Below are 20,605 nucleotides of genomic sequence, written 5' to 3' on the forward strand. Positions count from 1 at the left end.
CCAGGTCTGAACAGGGTCTTTGGGCTACAGTGGCAGAAAAAAACATTGATGACATCCTGAACACATTCTGTGCCCTTCCACAGTTCAACTACGAGGCTAATTCTCTTTTTTTTTTGTCCATGGCTTTGACACCGATCACCCCGCTTCCTTTACCAACAAGTGAAAACAATCCTTTTTTCTTTTCCCGCTCCATTTCATTTGTTATTATGTTAATTAGATCTTCCCTCCAAAGGCAACTTTGAATTGGGTATGTCTGCCGGCGATTAGCCCCTCACTTGTCCTCTGCAGTGAGTTGAATACAGTATTGGGCTGCAGAAACAAGGCACGCCTGCGCGTCCCGCCAACTCAACCTCTCCCCGTAGACTTGCCCTTGCACATGTCCTGAAATAAGAAAATCTTATTGATGTCTCGAAATGATGCTGACCCACATCAATGATGAGAGATCGAGGGTTTGTGTTTCTCGTTCAGTGTGTTTTCCTTTCAGCCCTCATGCATGCAAATGATGGCCCATTTGATATGTGCTGGCAAAGGAAAAAAAAAAAAAGAACTCGCTTATCTGTTCATTTAACTGCTGAACTTAAAGAGTGCAGCTGCTTTGCCCAGGAGAGTCCAGGCTATTTGATGAAGTTTTAAAATGTATCCACTAAAAATTAAATACTGAGCTAGTTTTAAAAAAAAGTTTGAAGATATTAAAAAAAAAAAAAGATTATTTTTGCTCAGTGCATCTGTCCAGACCACCTGTTTTTCAAATTTGTACAGAAGGCAAATTCAGAAAATGTCTTCCCATTGGAGCAGCTCTTGAGATTGTTTATGTGATAACAGCATTTCAGGAAGTCCTCATTTTTAAATTTGGGGAGGTGCAGATCGACATTTTACTACATTTTCTGTCTTTTTTTGCATTTTATGGACAAAGCAATGATAATGAAGATACTCAAGTGGGTGTTAGAACTTGGAAACGAATCATATGCAAAAATAAACAAATCTGTTGCAATATGTCAAAAGAAATTATAATTAAATAGTTTCCCTTAATCATTCTGCCCCTAATGTCTCTCTCATCCTCTGATAGAGGGAAAAAAGGGCTCGTTTTCCTAAAATCTGTTATTTTCTAACATGGATGGACAGCTAGTGAAAGGCTGATGCCTCGTGCTGTTTTTGCTGCTGATGTAAAAACAGAAATGTGTATGCAGACGTTATGGACATTGCAATATAGCTTCACCACTCGCAGGCAGCTCAGATGCTAGAAAGCTGTCAAAAGTGGTTTGATCCAGGTTTGGGGGGTTAATTAGATTTGCGAACCCTGCGGTGGGCACAGGCTTCAAGGCCAGAACTGAAAAAGGGACACAAGCTTGAGGTCAGCAGGACCTTGTTAGGTGAAGCACAGGCTTGACATAACAGCGTTGGGAAATGGTTTGCAAAGTTCAAAGAAGGTTCAGGCAGAAATGAGTCGGGCCACAGCTGCACTCTGGGAAAGGTGGGGGGGGGAAAAATAAAACTGCTTTCGAAAACAGAAGGCAATGGGGGAGCGCATTTGATCAGGCCGTCAAACAGGATTGCCAGCGACTCCTCCTCCCCTTCACGCCGAGCGTCGGCGAGAGATGCATGTTGGACGAGCAGCTGTACGGGAGGCTTTCTGCTGCAGCGTGTTCAGCAAGGTGACCTTAAACTAGTTTGGCACTGCTCCCAAGGCTCAAGCTGTGAATCTCACAGGAGGTTTTAGTGGCAGCAGAAATCACTCTGCCACCCCTGCCAACAATTATGAGGGCCGTGTCTGTGAACTCACCAAATCACTGTGGCTTTTTTTTTTCAGTTTTGTTTTACTGTCCGCGGCCCTTTCAGCGCAAAGGATACACTATGAATGACAGTGAGAAATAGCACATCTTGGGTTTAATATTGCCTGTATCAACAGTATATTTTATCACATCAAAAGCCATTTCAAGCCCGACGTGAATCAAATGACAGGTGTCTGCGAAATGAAGCATCACGCACAAATAGATCAGCTAATTTTAACAATTGCTTAAAGTTCTTTTTTAACACCCTCGAATGATGTACAACCTCCGGTGCGTTGAATTAACATCTGTGGCAACGACGCGACTCTATGATTCTCTCACCTTAAGATCAAGAAGTGTTTTGCTCCCAAGTCGTCTCATTAGCACTCCGTACAGGAATATGCTTAAGTGATGCGCCGTATCTAGTGGCAACCATTATCATAAGCTAATGGGTCTCTTCTGACATTTCACAGTAACTTCAGGCAAAGAGCCATAACTACCGCGAGAAGGAGAAGGCCTTAAAGTGAGCCTCTGGGACCCCGAAGACGATCAGTGTGTCTCTGTGCATCAAGGACCCCGTGTCTCAAGGGTGCTCGATTTTTCAGCAACAGGAAAAAAAAAAAAAAAGCTCTTTGTGTTCCCGGTTTAACACAGAGCATAATCTTAACATTCCTGGGAAGACTCCTTACAGAAATCGTAGTCAGTTAAAGGTGTGTATTCTGAGGTCATATCATTATCACTTGGGCCTATACTATGCATGTGAGAGAGAGAGAGAGAGAGACCTTTGAATACCAAATGTTCTAATAAGACAGATTCAAGGAATCTACAGTAATACATTATCCAGTAGTATGGCTATATGTAGACTGTATAGAGCGATAGGTGAGCTATTCCTGAAAACAGGCACAGATCACTTAATATGAGCAGACCTGACTAAGGGAGTGTTTGTGAGTATGCAGCAGCAGCGCCAGGAGCATGTGGGGACCAGAAGCATTTTATTTTTATTCCACTTCCTTCACTTTCACGGCCACTTCTTTGCGTTTTCATTCATACTCCATCCTGTTTGCAATGCAAGCTAGCTTTGCTTGCATTGTTGCCTCCGTGTGTCTTGACTGAAAGTGAGTAACTTCCTGTGTGCGGCGTGGGAATGGGTCGCTTTGGCAAAACAAGATAAAAACACTGCCATACCGAGGAACACAGAGAGAGTCGTGATAGGCTTGATTTGTTTTTACAGCGGCTTGAATCCAACAGGCATTTATATTTAAAAAGGTCATGTACTACTATTTTAAGAATGTCAAGCCTTATTTAAAATACTGAAAATCATCTCTGGAGCATCGAAAGCCTTAAATCCCAAATGTGATACAAACACAAGACTGAACGAGTCTTAGTGTTGCCATACATATCCATTAATCGTCAGTCTTCTTCATCTGCTTTTTCCCCTCTTCAGGGTCGCGAGAGGAGCTGAAGCTAATCCCGTTTGACAGCAGGCGAAAGGCGGCGTACGTCCTGGACAGATCACCAGTCCATGACAGGTAGGGACGCCTCATTAACACTCTCTTGTGTCTGATACTGACGTCCCATCCTTGCGTACCTACTGAAAACTCATTTTCTGATTGTACACTCATAATTTATCTGACGTTTCACGCACTGGGCCCTTTTTTAAAAGCGATATTGAACATTACGATGTAAAATCGACAGCGACTGATGTGTGAAATTTTCAGATGTATTGCAGAAGCGGTGAAATCACTTCTCGCCCTGAAAAAGATGTTATCGTTTTCCCTCTTTTAATATTCTTTATCCATAACCTTGCAGCGGGAGCATAAAGGAAGGTCACTTTGCTTTAAAACAAGCTTCACCTTATTGAAGTCCCCGGCAAAAGTCCACACAAACAAACGTCCATGCCCATTCTTATAATTCAAGGTAACCGCCTTTTCACCGCATTTACATCATTGTTTTTATTTATTTATTTCTGCCACACAACTGTGTAGATCAGTGGTGTGTGTGTGTGTGTGTGTGAGGGTGACACAGAAAATAAGATAAGAGGGAAATAATTACTTTTCCATTCATTTTTTTTGTGGTTGTTAATGTTGGACAGTGAAAGCTGCCTTGACGATGTGAAAATGAATGAATGTGTGTTGACTGAGGGCATTTTACGGATTTTGGTGGTTTCGCGCATTATCAATTTCAACCTTATCAGCCAAAAAAATGAAGGGGAGAAAAGCTCGCTCGGTTTGTAAAACAAATGCAATTTATTGTCTCGATAATTGGATCATGATAATTAATAAATATGTACAACGGCAACCTTTTTAAAGCACATTGCAATTCAAAACATTGCCTGAGTTTGTGATTCTTTTTTGTTTTTATACGTTTCATATCTTTAACATCTCATCCTTGCGTTAGACTAATTAACATTTTGATGGCATATTGTGTGGTAATGCTCCATAACGTATGTAAATATTTCACTGAAGCCGAGTCTGTCAGTTGATTGATGGAAATGTATGACTCGATGTAACCATGATTTAACACTCTGCCCGTTGAATGTTCTTTTTTCGAGGCACTCGGATAGATGCTGAGATGAGACAAAATGTACACTCGTTAATTGTTCCGCATCAATCTCATCATTGTGCAAGAGAGAATCATTTCACATTTGTATTCAACCCGAGAACTAAAGTTTGCATATTTAACAAAAATAAAACATTTTCCAAGTGTGAAAATACATTAGAATAAAAAATGAGATGTCTCACCTAAATCCTGGTGTTTCCATTAGTTACTAAAACCACGATTGGCTGCTTCATCCTGTCAAATTGTTGTGACATATTTTGAGGAAAATGTCACAGTTTCCCGATCATGTACCCTAATGACTAAAGTTAATTTCTTCCATATTCTATTGGTCTCCAGATGATGTATATTTAAAGATTTTAGTGATCCCTTTAATTTTAGCTGCTGCCTTTTGTGAGTTTGACATTTTCTTTGGTGTTGAACGATCACTACAGTTTTGTATGTACAGATATTCATGTACATAGGCTGAATATTCCTGATCTGAAGCTTATAATATTGTGTATTTAATAACTCCAGATTTTTGTGATTTCCGATATTTGAATCCCTTTTTAAAAAAAAAAAAAAAAAAAAAAAAAACCTAACCCCAAAAAGAACACTGAACTAGCAGAGTATTAAATAATGGTTACATTAAATCATAAATTTCCATCACTCGACTGACATCAGTGAAATCTTCACATACGTTATGGAGCATTACCGCACGAGATGCCATCGGAATGTTAATCAGTCTAATGATGAGGATGAGGTGTTAAAGATATGAAATGTATAAAAACAAGAAGAATCACAAAATAGTACAATAAACTTGAGCCTTTGAAGTTGAATTGTGTTGCTTTGAATTGCAATTTTGATTTGAAAAACAATGAATTGTTCACCTGCAAGAAATATTTAAAATACTAAATAAACTAAGTTTTTTTATTGTAGAATTCTACATTCATTCATTCAGTCACTCATTCATGCTTTTATTAAAATTAGCTTGCCTGCTAAACACAAGAGGTACAATCTCAAGCATACACGCAAGTAAAAAAAAAAACTACATAAAGTCGAGATCTTGGAAAAAAAATTCAGTTTTAAAAAAATATAAGTCTTAAATTTATTTTATTTATTTTCAGACTACCAGATATCAATGTATACAGTCCTTTGTGCAGATGCTTATGTCCGAATAATAGATATCTCCGAGGAGATGTGTGCTTTCAAACGTGTACAGAGATACGGTGATCTGAGTGTTTTATTTTGAAAACCGGATGATGTACCCTAAATCCCTTTGTAATTCAGGCGTTAAAATTCAGCGTCAGATAGTTTGACTTTGGAGAAAAGAGTGCCCGATACTTTGACCGCAGCCCGAGTATCGTAACGTGTATACATATGAAAGTGTATAGAATTCACAGTCTTTTCACTCACATCTTTCTTCCTGTCCTCAACATAACCTCTCTTCATCTTATCATTTTAACTCACAAAAACTTTTGAACAAGTGAGATGTTTACTTCTGATGCAGGTTCAACAAATTGCTTTTTTTAAGACTTTCACACAGACTTTTCAAGACCTGTGTAGTATGTGTCCTTACATTTTTATACTTTATTCTAATATTTTCCTGTTTGATTTTGCCAGGTTTTAGATCAATAAAGTCTACCTACCATATACAATGGTGTAAAATAACACAGCTGTAGACTAAGTTAATTGTATACATCTTTGTCTCAAAGTGTCTCAATCTATTTGTGAATACTGTTGGATTTGTCAGAACTGGAAAAAAAAACTTACTTTCATGTGTGTGTGTGTATAACAGAGTGGCGCTTCTCGTTTCACAAAGTATCTTTGACAACTACTGGGAGCAGCATGCGGGGAGCACACACACACACACACACACACACACACACACACACTGACAGCACCCAGGTTTAATTAGTGACAGCTGATGTGACAAAGTGTCAGCGGCGGTTGTTAATTTAACGAAGACCATGACGCTCCGAACTGGATAAGAGTGAAAAGCTGCCGCTGAGTGTTTTATGCACTTATTAGCAAATGATAATTATTGTTAAAGTCTGTGCGTCTGAACTCTGAATTTTACATTCGACCAATTCACTTGTTCTGATTCTTAAAAAAAAACGCCGATTGGCTCATTCATTTTTATTTATTTATTTATTTATTTATTTTTTACAATAACTGGTACAGCTGCTTCAGCAAGATTTTATAATACATGAGTTTGGACTCCTGCTGTGTATATTTTACAGATTGCACACAATTAGTTTTTGTCATAAACGAGAGTTTATCAGAGTTTATCAGTTCTCCTCTGATTTCTGGCAAAAACAAGACATTTCCTCGTGGAGAACTGTTGATTTGTGTGCATAAAAATCCCGGTAGATCAGCAGTGAAACAAACCTGTCCGGTAGCAACAACCACGTCATGGTCAAAGTCACTAAAGTGACAGTGTGGCCGAAGCCTAATTGGGCTTTAATGAAAACCACATGCAGAGGGATATACACTGTTAAAAATAATGGACACTCAATAAGACACTCAAACATAGTGATGGCTTTTTAGAATGTTTAAAATAATTAAACAATAATATTAACTAGTGAATCAAACAATGTAAATCGCAATGATACAACTACTATGTTTATTTATAATCGCTCATCAATCAATTGCATGTATAATACCCATGTTTCTCAAACTGTATTTTAACGTTGGCGATAACAGCGTGACTTCAAGAGCTCAATGTTTTCTTAGGTGGTTCTTAAAAAGTATAGAAACTTTTGTGAACCACTGTACTGCACGATACTCAGTGTTCTAAATTGCCTCTCAGTCTCCCATTGTGTCAGAATGACTTTAATCAAAGACAAATGTCAGATTCACAGCAGAAGTCACAGACGCATAAACACAACCCGCCGCACCTGCTCATTACCGTGTACTTTCACCTAAATATGGGCTTGAGTGACATCACGGCTCAGCGTTAAGTGTCTGTGCGCGCTCTCTCTCTCTCACCCACACACACACACACACACACACACACAGCAGAGTGACCGGAATAGGTGTGTGACTGGGCACCGTCATCAGTCAGCAAGGCCGAAAAATAAAAAGAGACAAACTGAATGAGAAGAAAATGTGATTGTTTTAATCAGAAAACTTGTAGTGTACGGTAAAGGATTGCCACATCAACTCCATACATTAGAATAATGGGACGCGTCGTTATATGTAGTTGTTATTAATAAATAGGTTTTGATTTCAACTTAAGACACAAAGTTATAGAGAGCCGTGAGGAGTTTATAATCTGCAATGGTCAATATCTCGTCAGCTGATATATTAAATAAATATATGTAATATTTCCCAGTAAAATATCTTAAACTACAATTATTTATTTTGTGTACTTAGAAGTGCTGAGCAATTGTATCGAAATCGTAATACAGCCTACTGCATTTTTTAAATCGCAGGAGGCCCAATGTTTGTTACTGCCAAATTATCAAAAGTGTCGAAATATCATTTTAGATCCATCATTGTCTTGATCTGTTCACATCTCATTCTAGAGACTGAAGAGAGCATCTTTGTTTCTCACAGATCTGAACAAATGTCACACAGCAGTCATTGCAAATTATGTTTTTCAAATGAAAATGAGAATAATTATGTACAAATTACCATTCCCTCTGCTATTGCAAATCAAATGCTGTCAAAATAATCGCACTATGATATTTATTCAGATTATCCAAACGCTCCATGGAAATCCATATTTAGATTGAAGGTAACAGATTGTTTCATTCATTTCAGTTGCCCTTTAATGATTGCATAATGCTTTGCGCAGCTGCTGCATAGTATGTAGGGTTTACCTTTGAAAATCACCATAAATAATGAACTTAAACGCTCTAAATCCTTCACTTCTAAAATGGAATGGAACCATGGGAGAGAAACGCCAGTGTTTTTACTTTCAAACGGGCACATGACCTGTTTGACAAGCTGCTCGGTGGATCTGCGATTCACCAGCTGCAGTGTGTCATCTAATCACGCTCTTCAGTAGTGAGTGGAGGGAGAGTGAAGGAGAGAGGAAGAGTCAGTCAGTCGGTGTCACACCTTTTTTTTTTTAAAAAAAGCTGATTGCTGTGTGGCTTACGTAATTTAAGAAAAACCTGGAATATAAAGCGGCTTTGCGGGAAAAAAAAGCCCGAGAGGATCACTAACTTTATCAGAAAGTGAGCCAAAGCTCACAATCCCACGCCCATACTCTCCATCATGAAGCTTTAATTGCTTTAATTTGAGACCCATTTTGACAGAAATCAATACCATTAGATCCGTTTCAACAAGAAAATGACATAATTCAGTACAGTTTTAGCCGTCCCAGTCATCATCATCTTGCAGTGGAACTGGGATCAGCCAATCACAGATGCTGTTAGAGCCTGGTCAAAAACAGTGTGCAACATGCTTACTGGCTGACCAAGATTTCATAGCAAATAACAACGCATTCAGTCCTTCAACATCCAGCGCATTGAAGACGACACATTAACGCAAGCTCACTTTTTTATATATGTGTATGTGTATACATATATATATATATGTATGTATATATATGTATATATATATATGTATATGTATATGTATATGTATATGTATATATATATATATATATGTATGTATATGTATATATATACATATACATATATATATATATATGTGTGTGTGTGTGTGTGTGTGTGTATGTGTATACACATATATACATATATGTATGTATATGTATATATATATATATGTATATGTGTATGTATGTATGTATATATATGTGTGTATATATATATATATGTATATATATATATATATGTGTGTGTGTAAAGCTAGACTATGTAACCTTTCAAGATAAACAAGTTTATCTTAAAGTGTCCAAAGCTGATCACGACTGTCTCTGCGTTTCTCGGTGTAGCATCACTTTACGTCTCGACGGACTGAGGGAAGGTGGAAGCATAAGGCCTGGTTCACGCTGTATACGTTATGTGTACGTTGCTCCCGCATTCCAGCACGTTTTTAATTTCAGCGCCCACGTTACCAGATTAGAATGTTCACACTGCACGTGTCTCACGTGTGTCTCAGGCAGGTGTACTTATGAGGTTTGTTTAGTGCCTCACCTGTTTTTCCACATGGTAAAAATAGACGGAGAGGAAGGATCTGTTGATAATGATGCTGACATTCTACCAGCATGATTAAATCAAAGTGACACCTCTGTGTAGTTTTTTGGCAGTCATATATTGAAATATTGTCCCGCGTCGATCGCTGCCGCTCGAGACGAAAAGCAGGTCACCTGATGCACGGACTTCAGTGTCGTTTTCACATTATTCAATTTAGCCAAAGGAGAGACGGCGAGGACATCGACTTTGTTTTTTGTTGCAGTAACAACAATAGCACAAAGCTCCGGGCTGCAGGCTGACCTCTTTGTGTCTCCGGCAATCATTGATCTCGATCTGAACAGTGAGGGTTGTACGTACGGCGCATCTCATCATCTGCACGCTGCTTCTGTGAAAACATCTGGAGGAAAACAAGCAATCCGGCCTTCTGCAGTCATCTGTCTTCTCCCCCCCCAGCCAGCATAGGCTGTAACACACCGTTATATGACAACAGGTTTCTGAGGTGATGTTTTGGGAATCTGTAGGCACCTCACACTTCGATTAAGGTGCTATGATTCAATTGGGAAACGATCAATCAGTCTTTTGTATTGAGAAACATCTTTTATTCAACTAAATATGTGTAAACTGGAATGTTACAACTGTAAAAGCAACCTTGACTTATCAATATCAATAATATCTTTAGGACAAAATATGCGCCCGCGTGGCTCTCATTCTTTGCTCCCGTTTGAAGCACATGTGACGTGAGGCTGTGACTTCTGTTTTGGTTTTGCCGTCGCAGCGGTGCTCTGAAGTCCTGGTTTTTCCGCGACTGATGACGGAAGTCAATCCTTTGTGATTCGCTTCGCCTTTTCTGAGGTGCTTGGTAAATACTTGCCCGATTTTTCTCTGGTTGGTAGAGGTAAATACAAGTACCATCAGTTTTGCCTCTCCATAAGACATTTGTGCTGATGCATTTACCACTGAGCCTTATTATGGAAGTGATTTGCAGTCCTCACTCAAATCCTAGTCACGTGGCATTGGCAGTGGAACATTTCTCTGTACACCATGATGAAGCATTTACATCATATTTATGCTTTTAGGAATGTAATGGATTTAGCATTTTAGCATTCTTTTTCCTTCATCTATTCCATCTATTCATCTATTTATTTATTTATTTATTCAGCCTGTATCAGACCGATACAGATACTGAACATTATATCAGTCCATCCCTTATCATTAACCATAACTTTGTCAGCAAATTAGGAAAAAAAAAAAATTATTTTTCTCAACATTCATCGTTTCAGAGACTTAACATTTAAACTTGCATGAAAAAGTCACTCAGTCCTTAAAATATTGAAAATAGTTTTTCAGACCCAGAAATGATGACGTTCTCAAATGTCTTGTTTTCTCCACAAACCAACATGTTACAATGATTTATTTGTCGCATGGAGCAAAGAAACCCGGAAATATTCACATTAAAGAAGCCGGAAAGTCCAAAAAATACTTATTATTTGGTCTACCTCCATTTTGACCACGCACAAAAGGAATCTGGAAGAAAACACAATCATCACATCTATTTCAAAGTACACATTATGCTCAAACACATTGTAAAGCGAGCTGATGGAAACAGTTTTCTTTGCATTAATCTCGACAGGAGGCCAATTTTGGACTCCCTCTGATAAAATGGCTGGGAAAAATCACACATTCGAAACTCAAAGTTGTGAAACCATATGAAGAAAGTGCTGAAAAGCAAAAACCCTTTATCACAATCTCCTCCAGGTTTACGTCACCACAGGAATCTTATCAACGCTCAATAAGCTTGGGCATTACATAGGATTTAGTCTCCCTCTTGTTAATTGCCCATAATGTAGCTGATGAAACCGACGTCGTCTCCCATTTTCTTTAATCCAAATATCTGAAATACACTTGGAAGCCAACGTGGCTCAGAAGGACGAGTTGCGATTGTTGGAGTCTTGGGTATTAAATTATCTTTTTGTTCCATCCATCTGGTCTTCCTCTGACACTGATAAAGACAATTGAGCATTTTCAAAAACCCTCGAGTGAGTACGTCTTGTGCAATTATGTGGATGAATACAGTTGGGCTTTTTCTTTAGAACGGGTGACATAAGCCGGCCAATAATGGGTCTGGCTCTCCCTTGTTTTCCAGCAGACAATAGGCGCAGCACTGCCAAATATGTATGTGCAATATCTGGCTGGAGACAAAGTGTGTGGGCAAAGTTATGTGCTGGTGGAGAGCCTCACCGCAATCAAGACTTGAGATTCAGATTTGGAAGATGAAACCCTGAGGACGTACAGTCATGCAAGCACAGAATGTAAGCCTCGGTAAGACTGCAGCACCCGGCTCCAGGTGGCTGAGATATATTTCATATATTGATGATCATAAAAAAAAACAATCTCATGTGCAGACACAAAATTAGATTCCTCCAATTTCATAAACACATTGACGAGGGTCGAACAGTTCGGTTAAACAATGTGTTATTGCGATTTTGACACATGTTGGAATTGTGGCTTGCAATATTGTGTTAGTATAGCTTTCACTGTAATATTTACTGTGTTTATTGAAGGGTCACTGCTATAGAACAGTCTCATCCCTGAATCGATGCATATTAAGGGACTAAAGTGGACATGCAGCACCTCATTGTGTTTTTGTACATGTTCAGTATTGTTGTCTATCCGTTTTAGGGACCTTGCACTCTGTGTTCAATAACTTTTCCACGTCGTGCATTTCACAGTCACCCTCAGCTGCTTTCGAAGCACACCAGAGCATTTAAAATGCGGGACAAATTTTGATCGTGCCGCTCTCAGTTTTAGGAGCAATAAATCTCCGGCTGGACCGGAGGCGTTCCGAAAGACGACGTCAAACGTGATAATGAGACATTTTGACAGCGTGTTCACCTCTTCCTCTGACTCCTCCGGCGAGCGATTGTGGATTGTGTTTACGCACGCATTATGAACACACGCCGGAAAGGTGAAAAGGGCAATAAGGATAACTGACTGGCTGTGCTGTTTACCCAAAACGCCAGCATTAAACCACTTTCATTACATAAAGTCTTTTAATGGATGGCCATATTTTTCTTCCAACCACACCAGAAATGTGGACACATACCCGTCTCCTCGTTTGATTATTATTGAATCAAATTTCCCCCCCGTCTTTCCTGGGATTTCACAGAAGCTTATCGGGAAGCAGGCTGTCCGGGAATCCGTCTTGCCTGCTGAGGTGTAGAGTCTCGGGGACACAACACTTTTCTTGAAGCGCCACACAAAAGCCCCCCCAGCGCTGCTGCAAGTGGCAGATATCGCTGCACCCTGCAGCTCCACAGTCACATACACATAAGTTTAGTCAAAAAGTACAAGGGACTGGAGCTGTCGGGCAGATAATGACACTTCCAATCCTGTGAAAATGCATTACTAAAGGGGAGTAAAAATAACCAAGGTTAAATACACTCACTCACTAGCAAACCAATAATCTTCAAATATTTCACATGCCTTATCATAGTGTATAACATGACATGAAATTTGTGTTGAATAACATCATCATCACATCAACTAACACTAGTAACTGGGTCAGTAATACCCATTTCCCACCAGTCAATAAAAACCAGTTGAATCCTGGGTTGAAACAGGTTTATAAGCAATGCATGTGGGACTTTTATCAACATTAGTGGGAATGCAGGACCCACTAATGAACCTGCCAACTGCTTCTTTGTCTCCACCATTTTTTTTATTTTTTGGCAGTGACACACGTTTCAGCATAGTTTTTTGGCACCACACAAAGACGTGAATTCACCTTTCAGCCGTTAGCATTGCTGTTAGACAGCACTCAGTATTTATTTTATTTTTTGCTTAATTGTGTTTCATGTACTTGGCACCTTAAGGTCGTTCATTCCCTGTTGAGTTTGAAAAAGGGGCTGAGGTAAAAGAGATACAAGGTCATAACATTGTCACTGAGGTCCACTGTGTTGTTGTTGTTGTTGTTGTTGTTGTTGTTGTTTTTCCCACTCCCTCTGATTTATTTTCTTGCCGCCACTTTTGTGACATCACATTTCAGGGACAGATAACGCAGGGGAGCCAAAAAAGCAAGACAATGGGAATTGTGTTAAAAACCTCGTTTTTTTTTAAACGTGGATTTTATAGAATATCGATATATATATATATAGCACGATAAAAAACACATTAGTATTTCTGTCAAGCTTAAAGTTTCCCCTTTACCTGTACTCTGAAGTTAAATATAAATAGAGGAAAATGTTATGTTTTGAATATTGTTTATTTTTGTACTAAAATCTTGATCAAAGCTTCAAGATTTACAGGAGAGCACAGATAATTCTTTGATCAGTTCTAAATAAAGTGAAATATCAGGAACTCCCTTCATGCTGTGTCTTTTTCCTTGTAGCGCTCAAAATAGGTGTAATTGTTGGCAAACACAACCAGCGAAAAAACAAACACATATGTGACTTGACCAATCTGACTTGGAAGCAAAATAGACTAAAACACTTCGCAGCGCTTCTTCAGTTCTCTCTGTGCAGTCCGTGTCGCAGGAGAAGAACTGTCTGAGAGAAACGTTCACGGCCAGGGACTTATGAGTAACGAGGGTCGATTTAGTTTTATCAACGTCTTAAATCCGTTATTTTCTACAGTGCTTAATTTCACCAGGTCTTTGTTTGGTAATAAAATCGGCGATCGCGTATGTGACGTTCTGGTCTGCTGTTGTGGTGCAGACATCACGCTAGCTGTAAAGGGAAAGTCTTGCACTGTGTGTTCACAAACACTGCCGTGAAATTGACGGATGAGCCGCTATTGGAGGGGGAGCAAATCTCTGTTGAGTATTCTTGAACTTGAAACTAACGTCACTGCAGTTTTTTTTCTATTGACTTGCTCTCACTTCTGGCACGTTGGTGCGCGTGGCTGCGCTAATGAAAACATGACGGTTCGAAGCCCGGTTTCTCTCATTGCCTGTCAAAACATGGATGTAATGAGTTCTATCGAGGAAATCGCTTCTGACGTGGCTAAAGTGATGGTGATGCGACCATGCGTCTCTGTTCTTTGTCCAAGAAAAGTGTCGGCATTGGGGAAGCGCGACCTTGTCATTGAGCTCTGTTTTGTCTAGTGCCTGTGCTTGAAAATGTTCCAGTATTCTTTTTGATTGACTGCTTCTCGCGCTGCCACTTGGAAATAAATATTTCTCAACCTCTGAAACAGGCAACTCAAGCAGAGCAGTTCAGCAGTGCTCGACGAATCGTCGGTCAAAGTGTCCACCTCGCGCTTGAGTTGACCGTTGGAGACCTCCTCCACAGCTGATGTCCTCTGACCTGCTGCAGTAGTTTTTCTACTCCTTAGCTTTAACCACCATAACACCACTGATATTGTCATATTTCTTTCTTCTAATGGTTACAATCAAATCTTATTTCATGATGCAACAGCATGAGCAGTGTTCCTTGGTTCCTCACTGGTCTCGAGGACGTAATGTGAACAGACAGGCAACATCTGTAGGCTGTGGACATTTACAGAGAAGAGGGCAATTGAGCCGAGATGGTAAAGCACAGAATGGGACACTGTGAGTAATTGAAAACATCCCTGACAGGATGTGGTTACAAGGGAGATAGATTACGCTTTGGCGAAAAGGATGTGAAGGAAACTAATGAGTCAGTATTTCAGTAATTGTCCTCCGCTAAGAATAAGCATCGACTGAGATGAGGCTCGGAGAGTGGGCCTCTCCTTAGATGGCATTTGGATTGCAGTGTCACCAAACTCTTAATTGCAAGGTGGCCACTCTGTTTGAGAAGCTCAACAATGATGCTGGACTCAAATGATGGGCAACTCTGTGCAGCTTTTAATGAGCCGTGCTGCTGTAAACATACAGCACCATCCATTTGTTTTGTTCTTTTATTGACGCTGGTTGTTCTTCTTCTAACGTGCATGCCAGTTAAATCAGCTAAGAAATAAAAGTGTCCAAAAAAACAACCAGTGTAATTACTTCACTTTAGCTTCATCGTAAATCATCCCTTTGAACACAACATCGTCAAATCAAAGTATTAGTTTCTCCCGAGTGCAACACACACCGACGGTGTTGTGGAGCATCACATTTCATGTGTCATTTGGCCCACACGGTTGAGAACAGACGCATCACGCAGACAGAAGAAAAAATTTGTCAGGGTACAGTAACTAGGATGTGCTGATCTGGGCAGCAAATGTGACAAAATTGCTGCTTTTCTGGTGAGCTGAAGCGAGACAACCCACAGTGACGTGTGACGGCACCGCACTGCGGTGTGGGCTTACACCGAAATTAATGAGTGGGAGAGTTTTGATGTGTGTTGTACACTGTGCGGCTGTGCATTCTACATAAACCTGCACTAATAAGGATTTTCACAAACAGTGATTCAAATGGCTCAAAAGAGTGGGGAAGGCGCCGGTGTCATGACACGTACATGATTCTCTGTGTTTTGTTTTCACATTGTTCAGCTTTACTGATTTTTGCTTACTTGACTATTTTTCACTTTTTAATGACTCAACACTCTCAGGTATTCCTAAATAGTACTTTTTCTTGTAGTGCAGCATGACTCTGTTATACCACGGCTGCACAGAAATGCCGTTTTTTTAGATTTTAGAAATTTCCTTCCTAAATGGTGGAGATTAACGCATGTTTTCTGGATTTATAAGTCATTTTAACTGATCTACCAATCAGTGCCAGGCGGTCTGTTGACATCACATTTAGTATCGGCTCAGCTCGCTCGGTACTAGAATAGTGGAAAAGTGCCGTTACATACACTTGTCATCACCTTCTCATGTCGCATAAACAATATTCTGTATATCTGTAATATTCTCATTTCATTCACTGCATATTTTGCATATGCTTTTACATGGTGACAGTATGAAGTTAAATTTTCCTCTCATGCCTGTAAAGATGAGGATTTTCCTGAACGTTTTTGCTGTTGCAGTGGAAAAACCTATTGTCTCTTGGAATAAACAGCCCTAAACAATCCAAGCTCGAGAACAGCTATTATGACAAATGTATATCCTGACCGCTATTAACACGTGCAGCAGGAAGTATTGCAAGACAGTTTAGCCACTTCCAGCAGCCTGTTCAATAGAAATAATAAGAAGCTGTGACGGCACTATGCCGGAAAATCAATTGATTTTTATGGTACCAGAGAGATGGATGAAGGGATGTGTACACAGAATGTGGATACTGATGAATTGCTGCGCCAAGTGGATTTTCACAACACCTGACAAGATCACGACTCAAGATTCACCACCTTCAATCCCCAACAGGAGAGGGAAATTGTTGAGGCGAGAGGAGAAGAAGGAAAAAAAAACGGTCTAAATGAAGAGATAAATCACGGACTGAAACAGTTCTAATAATGGAAGCTGGTTAAACATCACTGGTTGAGAGCAACGACCATTAAACCGCTGATATTCCAACATGACAGGTGAAATGGTGTGAAATACAGGCTGCTACCTCCTGCCATAACCCCGTTAACACGTTCTATGATGGGATATTCTTGCACAAACAGCGACTGAGAACCTATCGACCCCTGTGAAGTCCTCGAGATGTTTCGCCCCTTTTCTCTCGAACCGTCGGTAACGCGATGCTCGTTAAAGATGAATGGCGTGGTCTCGCATCAAGAAGGTCAAGACCCGGCTTTTTCCAACGCCCTCTGATTTGGGGGAGTGTCTGTAGGAATCCTTTAAAGAACATATATGTTGTCATTAAATTCTTTCAAAAGCTCAAATATCCATTCTCCCAGAACAACAAATAAGTCGATTTATCATAGATTTATACATATCACAAAAGGATGACCAAACAGTGATTAACGTGTTCTTCATGCTACGTACCATAAACCACTTTTATTCTATGAGTTTCTCCCAATATGGAGCGACATTAAAAGCATTGAGAGACCGTTTTATTTATTATTATTGTCTAATATGCATTTTTGGCTGATATGTTTGGACAGTTTCCTTTATTCTCTTCATTTGATAAATGGATCAACTATCATTAATAACAACATCACCTTACTACTGTGGTCTGTCTCTCCAATCTCCACTTTGTGTCTGCACTGCATGTTTTAAATATAAAGTGAAAATCGAATACATGAGACGGGATAAACAAAACTACTCTCTTGAATACGTATGAAAAGAATAAAGTTTGAGTAAACAAAGTAGCATTGAAGTATGACAGTGTTTCAACCTTCAGAAATAAGAAAAGGCGCACTTTGGCCCAACTGATTAGGGGTTCACATGAAGTGTATTTATTTTTTCTCTGCTGGCAATTTTGAAAGGTTGTGTTTCATTTGTTCAAAATGTTTTCAATGTTTTTGGGTCATCTCAGTGAATCAAACCTCTTCTCGTCTTTTATCGGATTTGTTGTTGAGCTTGAGCTCTTGAGACTCCTGGCTCGCATGTGTCTCATGAGGGTTATTTATTATTATTTATGTTATGTTCATGTGTGTCTTTAGGCTGTAGGCTATTTGGTTTTTACCTGGCACCAAACTCAAACATTCAGTCTACTTTCTTGTAGGCTGTTATATTTGATTCAGAGATGGTTGTTCATCTGTCCTCAATACATTTTTAAAATGGCACCTTTTGTTTGTTTTTTCTATGACATGATACTTATTATGACCTTTTAGCATCTTGCATACTCCATATTGCAATAACAACTTAACTAAAACTATTATAACCTTAGTGATAACACATTATCAGGAGGTAGGAGAAAGCTACTGGCCAGCTCTCTTAGTTCTTTGCTACATGTAGCTTCAGTATTTAACGCTCCTCAACTCATCACGCTACGATTTTAATGACATCAGAAGCCCTCACACAACGTTGAAGCAGGAGCAAATAAGTTATTCCAAATGTATGCAAAGGTCGACAATGGTCAAGAATAAGGCGGTCGGCAATTGAGCATGACTCATGGCTGTCATTTGTTTTGAAAAATCATCGCCTGGAGTCCGATCCGTCCTTTGACAGAAACCACTGAACTGCCATATTCATCTGTGCCCTTTGAGTGAGGACACATGTCGACTGCAAGGTCAAGATGAATGGGAGAAACCAAAGCACTTCTCATTGAAAAGGGGAAGCAGACAAAGTGGTGTGTGTGTCGCTCAATAATGACATTTAATATTGACCACTTGTTGCCAATCTGAATGGGTCTCTCCTGAGCTTAGACCTTGAAGAAAAGAACTGATGTGAACTCTTTCAAATTTAACCTAAATGAAAGAAAGGAACAAAGTGAATTCTTGTTGGTGAATGATATTTGGTTTGGGCTTGTTGAAAAGGCTGCCATGGCTTGTTTTCGGTTTGTGCGATTATTGATATACATGTGATTTGGGCCAACGCAATCATGGCACATATTATTTCTTCCCCCTATCTCTATGAAGCACTTTCAATGTTTGTGTAGATACAAAGTGGTAGCGTTTTATACAAAAAACACACCCAGAAGACAAATACAGGCACTCAAAGGTTCATTTCACGATGTTTAGAAAAGCAGGGGGACCAGTACAAACGGTAGTTTCGATAGAACGGGTCATCGATATTAAATCAGTTTAGCAACATATTCTTGAGTGTTAGTGAAGTCATTATGATACCCGTGTTACTACTGGATGTGAAAATAGGCTTTTTAACAGATCACAACTATATCAAGTGATGATACGCTAATGCTAATTTAAGTTTCAAGACTATAAAGTAGTAATCCACCGCTTGTGTTTTTTTTGGTTTGTTTGTTTCATTCTTAGGTCATTAAGCAGTAATTGCATTTTGTGTTTGTATTGTGATATTACATCGTATTGCAATTGCTAATAATGCTGACTGTAAAATGCCTACTTTAATTCCCAACAGGAAATGCAAAAGCTAAGTGTTTATTAGCTGTTATTAGGCTGCGCCACATTTAGTCGGGATAATGGCACCGAGAGGTGTAACCAGCCATTTCCTTCCACATATTCATGTGTGTCTGTAGTTTTATTGTGCAAAGTTACGCGAGCAAAAGTTTGCAACAGACAGCTGCTCCGTATAAATTTGAACACAGCAAAATATGAAGGTAATGCAGGTTTGTAAATGATATTGTCCGTGCGCTGGAGGCTTTTGGTGCCCAGTGCTGCAAATCAGGTGTTGAGGGAAGGCTTCGTTTGTAATGAAAGGAAAAGTTATGTTCCGTGCTAAAGTAGCCAGAGGGCAATGTCCAGCACTAAGGCTCAGTATCTGCTGTGTAACATGTGATTACCCTATCTCTCTGCAGAAAAAGAAGCCTCCACACAGAGGCTCAGCCTTCACAGCAAATTAATCTTCAGTAATGTTGATGCTAAGCTTGGGCCCGGTGCGATCTTCTCAGTGCCAGGAAATGTTTGATTATAGTTTAAAATATTGAAGCAGCTTGAGGATTCATTGGGTTACACTGCTCTGCACCAGCAAAGTTTGAAACACCACTGGCAAGATGCGATAAATAAAGCGCCCTGTGTGTGTTTTCTTCAACTATTTAAATGTAATGAACTACGGCTTTCTCCAGATTCTATTTCATTCCACAGCTGCCCCGAGGGACATAGCCAATCAGCATTAATAACTGCAAACACATACATTCTCATTGGCTAATGCACACCTGCAGCCTCTCCAAACCTTATATGCGTATGCTTGCAAAAATGCTCAAATTAATTTTTGTCTTCTTCTCTCTCTCCCTCCCTCCGTCTCATCGTCTGTTTCTAAAATGGGAATATCGGTGATGAGCAAATGCAGCTGGAGACAATAAACCGGTGAAGGAACCAATTACCAGCAGGTGACAAGCTGGTGGTTCAGGGCTTTCAACATGTCATTATCTGCACGTAGACATTTCCAAGAGCCCTGACAGGCCATTTCTGAGGCTGCCATGGCGAGCCGCCATGATAAAGCCAAGGAAAAGAAGGAGGCGGGCAGGTGGGCAGGCGAGGTTGAGAGAAAAAGAAAAAACAAAAAATCCCTCCACCATTCATAAGTCCTATCTTCTTTTCGTGCACTTGGTTTCACAGCATAGGGATACATGCACAATGTGGGAACATACCCAAACTGAAGCTTTTGTGCAACTTGCAACACTTTCATACGCCCCACTCTCGTGAATGAGATATCTCTAGAATGTCTTTGGCACAAATGTTCACATGATCAAGTTCAAGGTCGTGGAGCTTTTTTGCAATGGTGCCCGGAGATTAGCGGATGTGTGGTGATTTTGTGGCTGCAGTAGTGAAA

General features: G+C 39.8%; 1 long non-coding RNA gene across 1 annotated transcript in view; it reads left to right on the forward strand.

Annotated features, from left to right (window-relative positions):
* The window catches only part of LOC122766151, a 238,698-nt gene that overhangs the window by 68,542 nt on the left and 149,551 nt on the right, over positions 1-20,605 (forward strand). Inside the window, exon 2 of the long non-coding RNA XR_006360039.1 lies at positions 3,211-3,295. This is a non-coding gene — a long non-coding RNA (uncharacterized LOC122766151). The remainder of the gene's footprint in view (positions 1-3,210; positions 3,296-20,605) is intronic.

This window comes from Solea senegalensis, linkage group LG3 (assembly GCF_019176455.1).
Source record: "Solea senegalensis isolate Sse05_10M linkage group LG3, IFAPA_SoseM_1, whole genome shotgun sequence".
In the NCBI taxonomy this organism is placed as follows: Eukaryota; Metazoa; Chordata; class Actinopteri; order Pleuronectiformes; family Soleidae; genus Solea; species Solea senegalensis.